General features: G+C 45.1%; 1 protein-coding gene across 2 annotated transcripts in view; it reads left to right on the forward strand.

Annotated features, from left to right (window-relative positions):
* Positions 1 to 12,750, forward strand: part of ACSL1 (acyl-CoA synthetase long chain family member 1) — a 69,275-nt gene that overhangs the window by 894 nt on the left and 55,631 nt on the right. The gene's annotated exons all lie outside the window — the stretch shown is intronic.

Raw genomic sequence — 12,750 nt, forward strand, 5'->3', positions numbered from 1 at the left:
ACCTAGAGACAGACCTCCTCCTAATCAGCGTGTGTCTCAGGGCTTGCAACCCCCCTCCCCACTCCGCCCAATTTCAAGGTTATGGAGCTTATTAAGAATGACCATTATAGACGTGCCCTCTAGTGCCCTGGTTAAGACTTTTAAGCTTCTTCCTGGTGCAGGTGTATCTGAAGTCCCACTGCCTGTACCACTGTCACTACTCTTCCTTTTATTTATTGACCTGCAATGAGCATGGGAGAAACTGGTGAAATCGCGCAGTTTCTGACTCACATTTCACAATTTAACCTGTGATTATCCCAAAGAAAACAATTATTGGCTTAACGCAAGCAAAAATTTCAACCAAAAACTTCTGGTTGATTCTGTGGTTTTTTTGTTTTTTTCTGGGGTTTTTTTTTGTTTGTTTTTCAAGTGGATGTGGCAGGTTAGATTGGCTAAAACGTAAAAGTTCGAATTGAGGGTCTGCGCTGGGTCGGCTTGCGAAGGTGGAGCTTTTTAAGAATAGTTGCTCACCCTGCGTTTGGAGCCAGACGGTGCAGTGTGGGACAGTGGAAAACAAACAGGACCAGGTTTCTCGGGAGACATTCTTTCTTGTTCTGGCTCAGCTCGGAAAACACCTTCCTAGTCTAAGACTGCCTCCTTATTTGTGAAAAGACCGCATTAGACTGAAATCTTTCATGAGCTAAAATTCGGTGCCTAGAAAAAGAAAATCATTAACAGCAGCACACCTTATACCTCTCCTCCTCCCCCCGTTAGAATAATATAGCCATATTAAGGACTTCCGAATTTACTGTAAATAGAGAATACCTTTTTATAAAAACAATTACCCTTGCCCCATGATTATAAACATTTTGACATATTTCCTTCCTGTCTCAGGTGTTCCTATTTTGGCATTATTTTTTATTATTATTGCAGGCAGCCTGACTAAAAAGAAATCTGGGCTTTTAAATTTTTGACACTTAAGAGGTAGATACAGGTGGCAAATGCAGGTAGGGACAGGTGTCTGTACAATCAGGGCAGAGTTTTCATAGCTACCTCTACTTTTGAGTGAGTTTGAGGATAAGTAGAAGTGCACCAGCATGCCACAGTGTCATGCTTAATGTCTAGGTCTTAATCTTGTGGAAAATGATTGTATGTTTGGGCTTGAGAAAAGGTCAGGTTGTCTTGTTATATTAAGTAGGTATTTTTCCCCCTCTCTTTGTTTCACTTTTACTTTTCTGGAAAGAGCAAGACTATAGGAATACTAGTTATTCCTAGGTGTTTATACTCAATAACCTTAGAGGAATGTTTAGTTTTTAAGGTCAGTTAAATTTATTTTGCAAGTTTACCATTTAAAACAGATATCCATTATGCCTTTGCATTTATTGTATCTTGTAACCAAACTCTGTTAAGTTAGAACCCATGAATAATATTTTATGGACAGTCTTGTTTGGATGATGCAATGTGTATGTTCCTATGCTACAAAATAGAAAAGAATTTCCTTTAAGACAGACAGCTCAAAGCTGTTGGTATCCTAAAGCCTTCTTAAGAAGCCTTACTCTCTGACAGGCAGTAGTCAGTCAGGAGATAGATTAAGGTGCCTGAGTTTTTATTGAAGGTTGTCAGTGCAACTTGGTAGCAGACAAACACGCCAGGGTCATGAAGTGCCTATGACATTCTTGCCTGGAGAAGAATTCTCAGTGAACAGAGCTGATCTGAAGCTGCCAGTGGTTGAGTTTGAGTTTCAACCTGCTGGTACTTCAAGGGGCTTCTGAGAACTTTTAAAGAAGCACAAGCCTTGGAGCAGTAGCTGGACCGTATCAACTAGAAGGCAGAGGCAGTTTTACCAGTGTTTGTGGCAGCAACTCTGAGATTGTCATTTTATTATACATAAATGCTGAATGTCAACTCATAAGAAATTTTAGTTTGTGTAAGTCTGGGGCGATACATAATAGTGACAAGAAGAACTGTCACTGAGTTATGTTAATTTTTCTGCTTTTTACACCCTAACATTTTCAAGTTCCTGACTGTATTACAAACAACACAGTATCTGTTCATTTGTAACCTTCGAGAAATCATCAGAGGAGGGCGCCATACGCTGGGGCCCTCCTTGAAGTTTGGCTGGCTTGGAGGGTGTCGCTTTTGGACAAAAACTCAGTGGAGGTGAGTGAGGGCCCTGTTCCTGGGCTGCCTGCCTCAGAAGGATATATTCGTCTGGAGGCAAGTGTCCTGTCTCCTAAATCTGACATTTCAAAACCGGTGGCTCCACATAGGTGCCTGGACTAATGCTCTTCATGAATTCTTTGCTGGTCTTCAAGTTTTGAATAAAAATTTGAAAGCTGGCTAATATCTAAATCAAAACCATTTGCCCCAGAAAAGCTATATTTATTTATTTTTTCATATTATAATAGTAAGGTAAGCTTATTGTAGAAAATTTGGAAAGTATAAAAATTGACGTTGTCCAGAGATTAAATACTACTGACATTTTGGCATATTTCCTTCTAGTCTTTTCTTTCTAAAATTAAAAAGAAATTTAAGCATACATTTACATTAAAGATAAAGATTTGACATTTTAACTTTAATTGCCTACGTTATATTGTGAACTTTTCCCCATATTGTTACATATTCTTCAAAAAACAAGTTTGGGCCAGGGATGGTAGCTCATGCTTGTAATCCTAGCAATCTGGGAGGCTGAGGTGGGAGGATCGCTTGAGCCCAGGAGTTTGAGGTTGCTGTGCGCTAGGCTGACATCACGGCACTTTAGCCCAGGCAACAGAGCAAAACTCTGTCTCAAAAACAAAACAAGTTTTGAAGATGACTGCATTATGTGTTAATGGGATATACTGCAGGTTAGTTACTTCTCCTCTGTTGCTGGATATTTAGGAACAAATATTTTATTTCAGAACAGTTTACCAAGCTTTGTTATCTATTTCAATATATCTTTTTAAAAAAGAAGTTAGGGCATGTTCTGCTTTATATTGCTTGAAATTGATAATGACTTGAAAATTATCTTTATTAATGAAAGAGTTTTAACGAACTCTTGTGTTCATGTAGCCTGATTAAGCTGTTGAAATAGGGATTTCATGGTTTAAAAAGATAAATTGAAAGAAGTAAGGGCATCAGAGGAGGAAATGTGGCTTGACTTTTAGGAAGGACATTTCCTCATTTTGGGAGGGACTTCTGGTAAATGTATGATCTATCCATTAGCACAGTTTTGGCTGCTTTAGAAATTGGCACTTTCTTAGGTTTGTTGTGGGAGAGATATCTAGATAAATAAGGCTGAAATACTCTGAACACTATTTATCCCTTCAATAAGCAGAGCCAAGAGGAAGTAGCCACAGAAACTAGCCTCTCCCTTAAGGCTAAGGTGTCAGCCGTGAAGCTGGGCTGTGGTAGCTGACAGAGTTGGTGGCCACAGCCTGGGTACAGCCAGGTTCAGGAACAAGACAGGGATGGTAGTAGCTAACGGAGCCAGGTACTCACTGTTGTCAGTGCTGCCCATGTGTTAAGTCATTAATTCCCCCAACAACGCTGGGAGGTAGTTCCTGCTACTATCTGTATTGTACAAAAGATAGAAGAACAGGTGCAGAGATTAAGCTGCTCACACCAGGATTTGAACCCAGACAGTCTGGTCTCAGGGCCTGCAAAGCAAATTGCTTGGCTCTACCACCCCTCCAGAGCTAGAAGGGCTCTCAGTCCAGGAGGGCCTGGGAAGTTCCAGGTTATCTACTTGGTGGCAAGACAGGCAGAGCTGGGCCCCTTCTGTGTCATTCCTGCTTGATGTTTCCCCACCTCATTTACACTCTGCCTTGAATTGTCTCTTTGTACCATTAGGGTGCCGGAAGAGATGACAAATTTTGATTCAGCTTGGTTCAGGGAGTGAGAAGGTCACTTGCTACACAGCTATGACTTTCTAGAGAATTAAAAAATAAAAGGCTTTTCCTGTTCTGGAAGTTTGTCTTATAAGACTAGAGAACCACCGAGACACGTGATTAACTCATCAAGTGTGGGGGCGGGAGAGACCTCATTCTGGTGGGAACAGGGACCCAGGCTCTGCAGAGATGGTGGAGTGGTGGTCACTTACGTAAGCGATTGGTCCCACTGTGGCACGTAGCTTTGCTTCCTGCTGTGTGTCTTGGGGTATTTGTTACCAGATACAGACCTTCTCAGCACGTTCTAGATCATGTTGAAATCTTTCAATAGACCAGAGAATAGAATTGTGAATTTTCAGTGTTTGAATGCATAGTAGCATCGCCTGTGGGCTGTTTTCCCAGTGAAGTTTTAGGCAGAACCCCAAGACAGGAACTGCATAAAAGCAGGGCTGCGGTGGCTGAAGTGCTTGCTCTATCCCCTTGTTGCCTCTGGGGCAGCTCAGAACAAACCCTGGGCTCCCCAGAACACTGAAATGAGCTTGCTCACTTTGCCAACATCGTAATGACGGTGCAGGGAGAGGAGGCGACATAGCTGAGCTTGCACAACCTGCCTTCCTCTCTGGCCACGGACACAGGTGGAGTTTGTTCCTGGGCCCTGTTCCTGTTCAGGGACTGGCTGGACCTCAGGGTTGTCCTTGATTTCTGCCCTGAAATCCACTCAGTCCGTGGGTTCCGCTTATTCTGACCCACTCTCTGTCCAGTGTGGCCCAACATACACCCATTTCTTCCTTACATTCTAAGTATCACCACCCTGATCCAGAGTCTGTCAGCTCCAGTGTGGACTTCGAATGCCTGTGGGGAGCTTCTACAGCCTGGTTCCAAACCTGCTGTGTCCCACGCCTTTTCCAGAGCACCACACACAGGGGCTCCTGGAGAGTCAGCTCTCGTGGCACAGGAGTAGTGGGCCTGTGCGCCTGCCGCTCTGTACATGAGCTCTCTCATCTGCCCGCCTGAGCTCTCTGTGTCCTGGAGGGGCCGCCCAGCCCCTGCATGCCCACCTCTGCCTGCCCATCCGGATGCCGCTCCTTACCCCGGAGAGTGCTGCTCCTCAGAGGCACCTGTCCGCAGTGACACTCCCCTTCCTCAGACTCCACGTCACTCATTGGAACCCTGCGCTCACAGTCACTCAGCTGGATGCACCAGCAACCATACTGGTGGTTAAGATATTGAAATACTCCCATACTGGTTAGGAAATAGCTGCTACTCCAAGTGCCCACCCCGAAACCAGAAACTGAAGGGCCAGCAGAGGCTCTTCTGAACCCTGTTCTGGAACGTTGGCCTGTGTCTCTTCGGACTGGTCAGTGCCTGGCCATACTGCTTATTAAATGTTTTGACTAGCATCCCTGCCTTTGTCACACATGTGTCTGTTCACATGCATGTATCTTGCTTTCTCAGGTGGACACTTCAGTTGTACTCTAAGCTCTAAGTAGGAGACCTAGTCATTGTCATTTCTGTATTTTCAGCAGCAAGTAACATAGGGCCTTACTGCTATAAGCACGTAGAATTATCTGATGATTGAGACCAGCAGACGCCAGATGGTCAAATGTCTTGTAGAAGGGGTCCCTGGCAAGAATGTACATTGTAATGTTCCTGATTTGTCTGTTTTGATAGTGTGCAACGCTTAGGTCTTATAGCTAAGATCAAGACATTGAAAATCTCTAGACCAAAACCTGTGCTTTCATTGGGGTGAACTCTGTGTTTGGGGGTACATTTGCGGTACTGCTTTCAGTGTAGTTTCAGTTATGTTTGAGAAGCAGGTGGCTGTGAGCTTTGCAGGGTGTGGGAGGGAAGGAGATTAGTGTCAAGTCCCAGATAAGCTTACATAACTGTATTACAGGCTTCGTTTACCTGGTATTCCTACTTTAAAATCGTCTCTTGTTTCTGTGCCACTAGGAAAATGGTCAAATAGCTCTTTGTTTCTTCTGTCGGACAATTACTCACATTGTGCCTTGGGCAAGATTGCGAGGTGTCCCAGAACATGGAGCTAGCAGGAACCTTGTCTATCAGGCAGTCCCCCCGGGCGCCTCACAGTGGACAGAACCGAGATCCAGAGGGTCTGTTTCCTCTCCTGACATGAGTCAGAGATAAACTGATGCCAGGACCTCTCTGGAGTTCAGGCAAGGTGAAGAGCCTTGGCCCTTGTAGTTGAGGCTGAAGCTGCAGGTGCCTGGGACAGACTTCCCTGTGCCTGGCGTGGCCCCTTGATTCTCTTTCCTCCAGAAAAGTGGTCTGGTCCACTTGGCCTTTTACACGGGGCCAGGTGACGGTCACCAATGGTGTCCTGCCTTCTCTGACATGCTGCTTTCTGTCACCAGGTGATGCTGAATGTCTTTGTCTCCCTCCTTGGTGACAGTCTCTTTTGCAGGCTTTGGCAGACACTGCCACTCTGCCTGCTAGGTGTGGCACGCTTTGCAGCGTGGCTTCAGTTAGCAGCTTCATTTATTGTTGCCCGCAGGAGGGAACTGGTTGAAACTCTCTACTACTCAGGAGATGGGGGTAGTCTCTAACATGGGGTACCTGTGCCCTGGATAGGGGGTGGCTAGACCATCCGTTAGGGTGCAGAATTGAAATATTAGGATATCTATAGAGATTTATTTTTTTTTCCTTCTTGCGGAATGCACCATATGGGGGAGGGACACACTTGTAACCCAGGCTTGGGCGAGGCAGATTATTGTAACCAAAATGTAACCAAAATGTTTGTACCCCCATAATATCCTGAATAAATTAAAAAAATATATTTGTAGAGTCTACATGTATATAGTTTATAAACAAAAACATTTACATATTAGGGATGCATTTATTACTGGGACGCATTACCAGAAGTTTGGAGAACCAGAAAGTCAACTCCTTCTCTACTACCAGTATGGCCAGAGATCTCTGAATGCCATTTTTAAAAAGGAGGGAACTCTATTTGTCAATTAAAGGGGGATAGAAACCGATTGTTCTCTAAAACTAGGTTGTGATTTCAGGCGAGCCAGGTTAAATCTAAGGTATGTTTTGGCTTTGGTTCCCAAACCTGACAATGTGGAAGCCTCATTAGGATAGGTATCTTATTTATTTTCTTTCTTGCTCACTTTTGTGTCCCCTGAGGCTAGAGCTGTGATTGGTATATAGTGGGTCTCAATGAATGTTTGCAAACTGAATATATGGAACATCTTTATTTTTTCTTTCTCTCTCTTGCTCTCTCTTTTTTTTTTTTTTTTTTTTTTAAGACAGAGTCTCACTCTGTTGCCCAGGCTAGAGTGCAGTGTATCATCATAGCTCACTGCCACCTCAAACTCCTGGGCTCAAGTGATCCTCCTGCTTCAGCCTCCTATGTAGCTGGGACTATAGGTGCATGCCACCATACCTGGCTGATTTTTTAAAAAAATTCTGTGGAGACAAGGTCTCAGTATGTTGCTCAAGCTGGTCTTGAACTCCTGGCCTCAAGCAGTCCTACTGCTTGGCCTCCCAAAGTGCTGGGATTGCAGACATGACCATGGACCTTTTCCCCTGCATGATAAATATTATGCTGAGTTTGATGCTTCAAGTCAATATTTAAGTTAGCTTCTGTTTTTTAAACCTTTGGGCAGTTGGCAGGATGCAGTGTATGTGCTAGGTAGTTTTGCTGTCCTGCCAATGACTTCCTAATACTGTAGAATCATAGAGCTGTGGGGGCCTCAGAAGTGTCACTGGAATGATAGGGTGTTTGGGATGTGCTTTAAAATCATTTTTTAAAAATGGCTCTAGACGGGGCATGGTGGCTCATGCCTATAATCCTAGCATCTGGGAGGCTGAGGCGGGAGGATCGTTTGAGCTCAGGAGTTTGAGACCAGCCTGAGCAAGAGCGAAACCCTATCTCTACTAAAAAAGTAGAAAGAAATTAGCTGGACAACTAAATATATATTTAGTTGCTAATATATTATATATATATGTGTATATATATATATTATATATATGTGTATATATGTATATTATATATATATGTGTATATATATATATATATATATATATATATATATATATATTTAGCCGGGCATGGTGGCGCATGCCTGTAGTCCCAGCCACCTGGGAGGCTGAAGCAGTAGGATTGCTTGATCCCAGGAATTTGAGGTTGCTGTAAGCTAGGCTGACGCCACGGCACTCTAGCCCAGGCAACAGAGTGAGACTCTGTCTCAAAAAAAAAAAAAAAAGAAATAGATCTAATGAGACAATATTAGCAAACTGTTGATCGTTATTGCAGCTGATGATGGGATAATGAGTATATGATAATTTTATTTTATTACTCTGTCTACTTTTGAATGGATTTGGAAATTTTCATAATAAACATTTAAACAAAACATACAGGGATTATAGAGACCCAAAACTAGTGTCACCTATCCCAAGTAGGTAATGGCCAGACTGGATGGTCTCTTTTTCTTTCTTTGTCTCTTTTAAACACTGGGTCATTATTCTATAATCTTCTGCAACTTGTTAGATTTGTTTTGATTTTAGCTTCCCCGGGGCCAATCGCCTCCTCTTATAGTTACTCGAGCTCTTTGTGTAATTTTAGCTCACGTCCCGTGGTTGTCACCAATACCTCTCTACTCCCTCCACGTGCAATCAGCTAAATCCTGGTTCACCTTTTCTCTATTTCACATGTTGCTTGCTCCAGCACCAGGTAACTGGCACGATGTAGAGGTTGGAACAGGGTCCGCGTTCTGTACAGGCTCTGTTCAGTCCTGAGCAACCTCACAGCTTACAAATACCTCGTGGATTCCATTCATCTCTGCTTTTTAAAGTAACAGCGGGTACCCGTTGACATCTGTAAAAACTGAACTCAGAAGTGGATTTCTCTAGACTTGTGAGAGGCTGGGCTTCCTCTGCCTGGGTAGAGGTCTTCGTGTTCTGTCTTCTTCTCACCCCTGTTCTACTAAAGCATCTCTCTGGTTTATCAGTCACTCTGAAACCTCGATCTATTTTAAGAGGTGTAAGTAACTCTACCCAACCTGCGTCCTCTTTAGCCTTATCCAGGTCACTGATATTTGATAGCTGTGACCTCTGTGAGCTGCGGGCTGGTGTGCACTCCTTGAGGACAAGGACTGGGTCTTGCTCTTCCTGGTCTCCCACTCTGGGCCCAGGCCCTGGCCTGGGACTGGAAGGCCCCATGAACTGGACACGGCTGGATGAGGGGTGAGGGCGTGCCTCCTGCGGCCAGCTGTTTCTCAGCCTGTTGTCAGGAATGCTGTCCTGGGAGAGAGCAGTCTTTCTGGCGGCTGCTTCATGACACTGCTGCTCCCCAATCCACCTGCTGCTCCTGCTCGGCCCCCTCCCTGCCCCCGAGCTCCAAGCGCTGTCTGGCTTTTGCTGGTGTTTCCCCACCCCCACCTGTCTCTGCCTGTTCAGACTTGGCCAGGTTCCACCCTCAGCTGCCTGGACAGCTTTACCTTCGTCTCCAGCCCATGCGTGGTGTTTCCTCCCTCCTCTGGAGGCCTGGAGCACCAGGCCCCTGCCACTTACTTCTGTGATTATCACGGCCTGTCTGCTGTAGTTTGGTCAGCTCTTGCAGGTGTACTTGTCTGCGATGCTCTCCTAAACTTGCTCGGGGCGGGGAAAACATCGTCAGTTCTTTATCCTCGTGGTGAGAGCCTTCTGTTTGCAAGGGACTAAGGAGAGTTTTTATACCCCTGTGATCCTCAGAGTATTGCTTGTGTATTTGCAGTGGGACCTTTTTCTAAGGGACGCTCATGTGGAAGTTGCTCACATGGTTGGTTGGTGGCCAAGCCAGGGCCCAACCCAGGCAGACGGTGAAAGCTTGGATGTGTATTTTCTGGGAGGGGTTTATATCCCATCTGTCATTCTGTTACAAGGACAGAAGAAAGGGACTTGACTAAATCCTTTGTGGAACAGGTGGGAAATACATAAATACAAGAGGAAATTAACTGACCCAACCCAGCCATATAGTTTTTATCTTCATAAACTTAAAAAAAAAAAAAATACTACTCTGGCAAATTTTATGTTATATGAATTTTGCCACAATAAAAAAATTTGGAAATAAATATAGCAAAGTTTAAAGAATAATAAAATAATAATAAATAGCCATAGGCTCACTACACAGAATTGATGGGTTTTAACATTGGTTATTTTCTTCATGTGTCTCTGTTACCTGGAGTCTGTGGCTGTAGGTGGAATCCTGGTTATCTGGTCCTGGGTGCCAGGGTTACCCGACCCTCTTTGGCCTTCTCTTACGTAATGTTGGTGTTCTTGATAGAAGGGGGTGTGGCTTTCCTATGTTCCCACTCTCTGTCCCCTCTGAAGCCCACACTGCCAGGTTTTGCATCACTGGCTCAGCTAGTACCTGGAATGTGCTCATTTTTTGTATTCTAGTCTAGGGTTCTTTCCATGTTTCTGTCCTGAGTATTTCCATAGTCACTGTGGGTAGGTGGGAACATACTGGCTTTGTACAAGGCACCTGAGAGGACCCCAGGACTTAAGTACCTTCTTTCTCTGTGTACAGTTTTCCAAACAAATGGACCCTACTGCCCACCCCGAGGCCCACAGTTAAGAAGAGCTCTGCCAAGCTCGGGCCCAGCTCTGGCTGTTGCGGAAGGACATCAGGGCTCTCGCTTTAGGGCTTATTTTGTGATTCATCCCAGTCCAGGAAGCTGGGGAGTCTGTTCTGGATTATTTCAGTGGCAAAAGTCATTTTTTTTTTCTTCCCTGATACCCTTGGAACATCATGTTGTGTTCTTCAACATGCAGCCTTGTGGACATAATTAGGGTTCTTCGTGTGCTGAATGTCATTGAAATAATGTGCCTTTTTGGGAAGGCACATCATCTGCAGAACCTCTTCTGTCTTTCTCCTCCCAGAAGGGTTGGGTCAGCCTGGCAGATCTTCTTGTCTCCAGCAGCCACAGCTGTGGACTGAGGCTAGCTGTCGGTCTAAGCCTGCCGCCTTCTCCAGGTCTTACCGGGAGACTTCCTGCCCTGTCACAACATGGCTACAGAAATTGCTTCGCAGTAGTCAGTCAGTATTGGAAGACATATGGAATAACCTTGCTTCTCTTAGGAATGTTTTTGGTTGGAAACTTTCCCTCTGAAATATCTATCACTGAAGTTTAACCTTGCTGGCCTGCACGGGGGCTCTGACATGACCTGGGTATCTGCATCAGCCGTCCTATCCATAGTCATCATTTTCCGAGGTAGACATACAGGAGGGGTCTTTGTGTGTGAAGAGAGAAGGGAGGAGCCGTGTGTGTGTGTGTGTGTGTGTGTGTGTGTGTGTGTGTGTGTTTGTGCGCACGTGCATGGGCACACATGCTCTGCAGAGTGCTGGGCAGCTCCCATTGCCAGCATTCCTCACATCGCAGACGGCTGCCCACCCAGCTCTCTCGGCGTTTCTGTGAGCGTTCCCCTCGCTAGAGTCCTCACATGCTACTCTGGCTCTTGTGCTAGAAGAAACCTGGTCTGAGGGGGGGAAGGGCATTTATTGAAACCTTAAAATCTGTACCCCCATAATATGCCGAAATAAAAAAAAAAAAAAAAAGAAAGAAACCTGGTCTGTTTCTCTAGTTTGGAGGATTCTCTCTCCTGTCGTAGAAAACTCACAGAGGTTGGTGGCCAGCCCTGGTGTGGGGCTTTGGGCTTGACTCCTTCTGGCATCTGCTGTTCTACCGAAGAAAGGTACTCGACTGGTCGCTTCCCCTCCACAAGGGTGGCTCGATTCGTTTTAAACCAATCAGTAGTCGCATGTCTAGATGTGTATCTGAATCTCTTCTAAGGGAAAGAGAGAACCCTTGTCCTTAGAGTTGACAGGGTTCTTGAGATGACATTATACATAAGTGAAACAATTTGAGAAATATAGAACATCATGGGGATAAAGGCAAGAGGATATTCTTATGTAGCCTTTAAATTGGTGGCTTGTAACTTTTTCTTTTTTTTCTCCAAATCACCTGGGAGATGCTCTTTACTAGCTCCTGGTACACTGACTCAGAGCATCTCCGTGGGGGGTAGAAGAAGGAGAATATTGAAGTTTGAAAATGCTTTGAATACCCTGTTTCTTTTTGGAGAGTCCCTGTTCTATAAATACGTCCTCCGGGGGCTTGCGGCAGAGAAATGGTCAGCATCACAGATGGTCATTCGTGACTCTGCAGATATCTGTGAAGCACCTGCTCTGGGCCAGGCACTGACTTAGGCACCAAGGGCACATAAAGGTGGATAGGAGGCATCCCTGGCCCCGGAGGGAGAGAAGCATCTACACAGGTACTAAGTCCCACCTACCATAAGTATAAAGTAGGAGGTGCTGAGTACCACTGGGCGCAAATAAAGTGCTCCTGGAGTTCAGAGGACAGACTGATCACTTCTCACTGAGGGGATTGTGTAAGAATTTATTGAGAAAGTGGCTTCTGGCCTATTTGGATAGAATTTGGCTTAGGAAGAGCTTGGTAGGCAAAGGGCGCAGTGAGGGGGACACAGCACAGGCCGGGTCATGGAAAGACTTTCTCGAGGACAGTGGGTATGGGGCGGGCAGGGCCAAGTGCCCAGGGAATCAGGGAATCAAGGTAGCATGCGCTAGGATGCCTGTGCCAAGGCAGAGGGCCGGCAGGGTAGCCTGCCCAGAGAAGTGCTGAGTGGGATGGCCATGGAACCTTCTGGAACATGAACCTTCTCTAGGCCTGGAGGACCCTGGAGAGTTGGGCTGGCAGCTCTCAAACCACCTTCCTGTCTCACCCTCCCCATGCATTATCTTCACTGTTCATTCACTCAGGCTCACAATTACTTCTCTTTTTTTCCATTTGTATCCACTTAGTTATCAATTTCTGGCTTTTAAACATGGATTAAAAAAATTTTTTATTATAAAATATATATAGCATAAAGTTTATCA

This window comes from Microcebus murinus, chromosome 15 (genome assembly GCF_040939455.1).
Source record: "Microcebus murinus isolate Inina chromosome 15, M.murinus_Inina_mat1.0, whole genome shotgun sequence".
Classification (NCBI taxonomy): Eukaryota; Metazoa; Chordata; class Mammalia; order Primates; family Cheirogaleidae; genus Microcebus; species Microcebus murinus.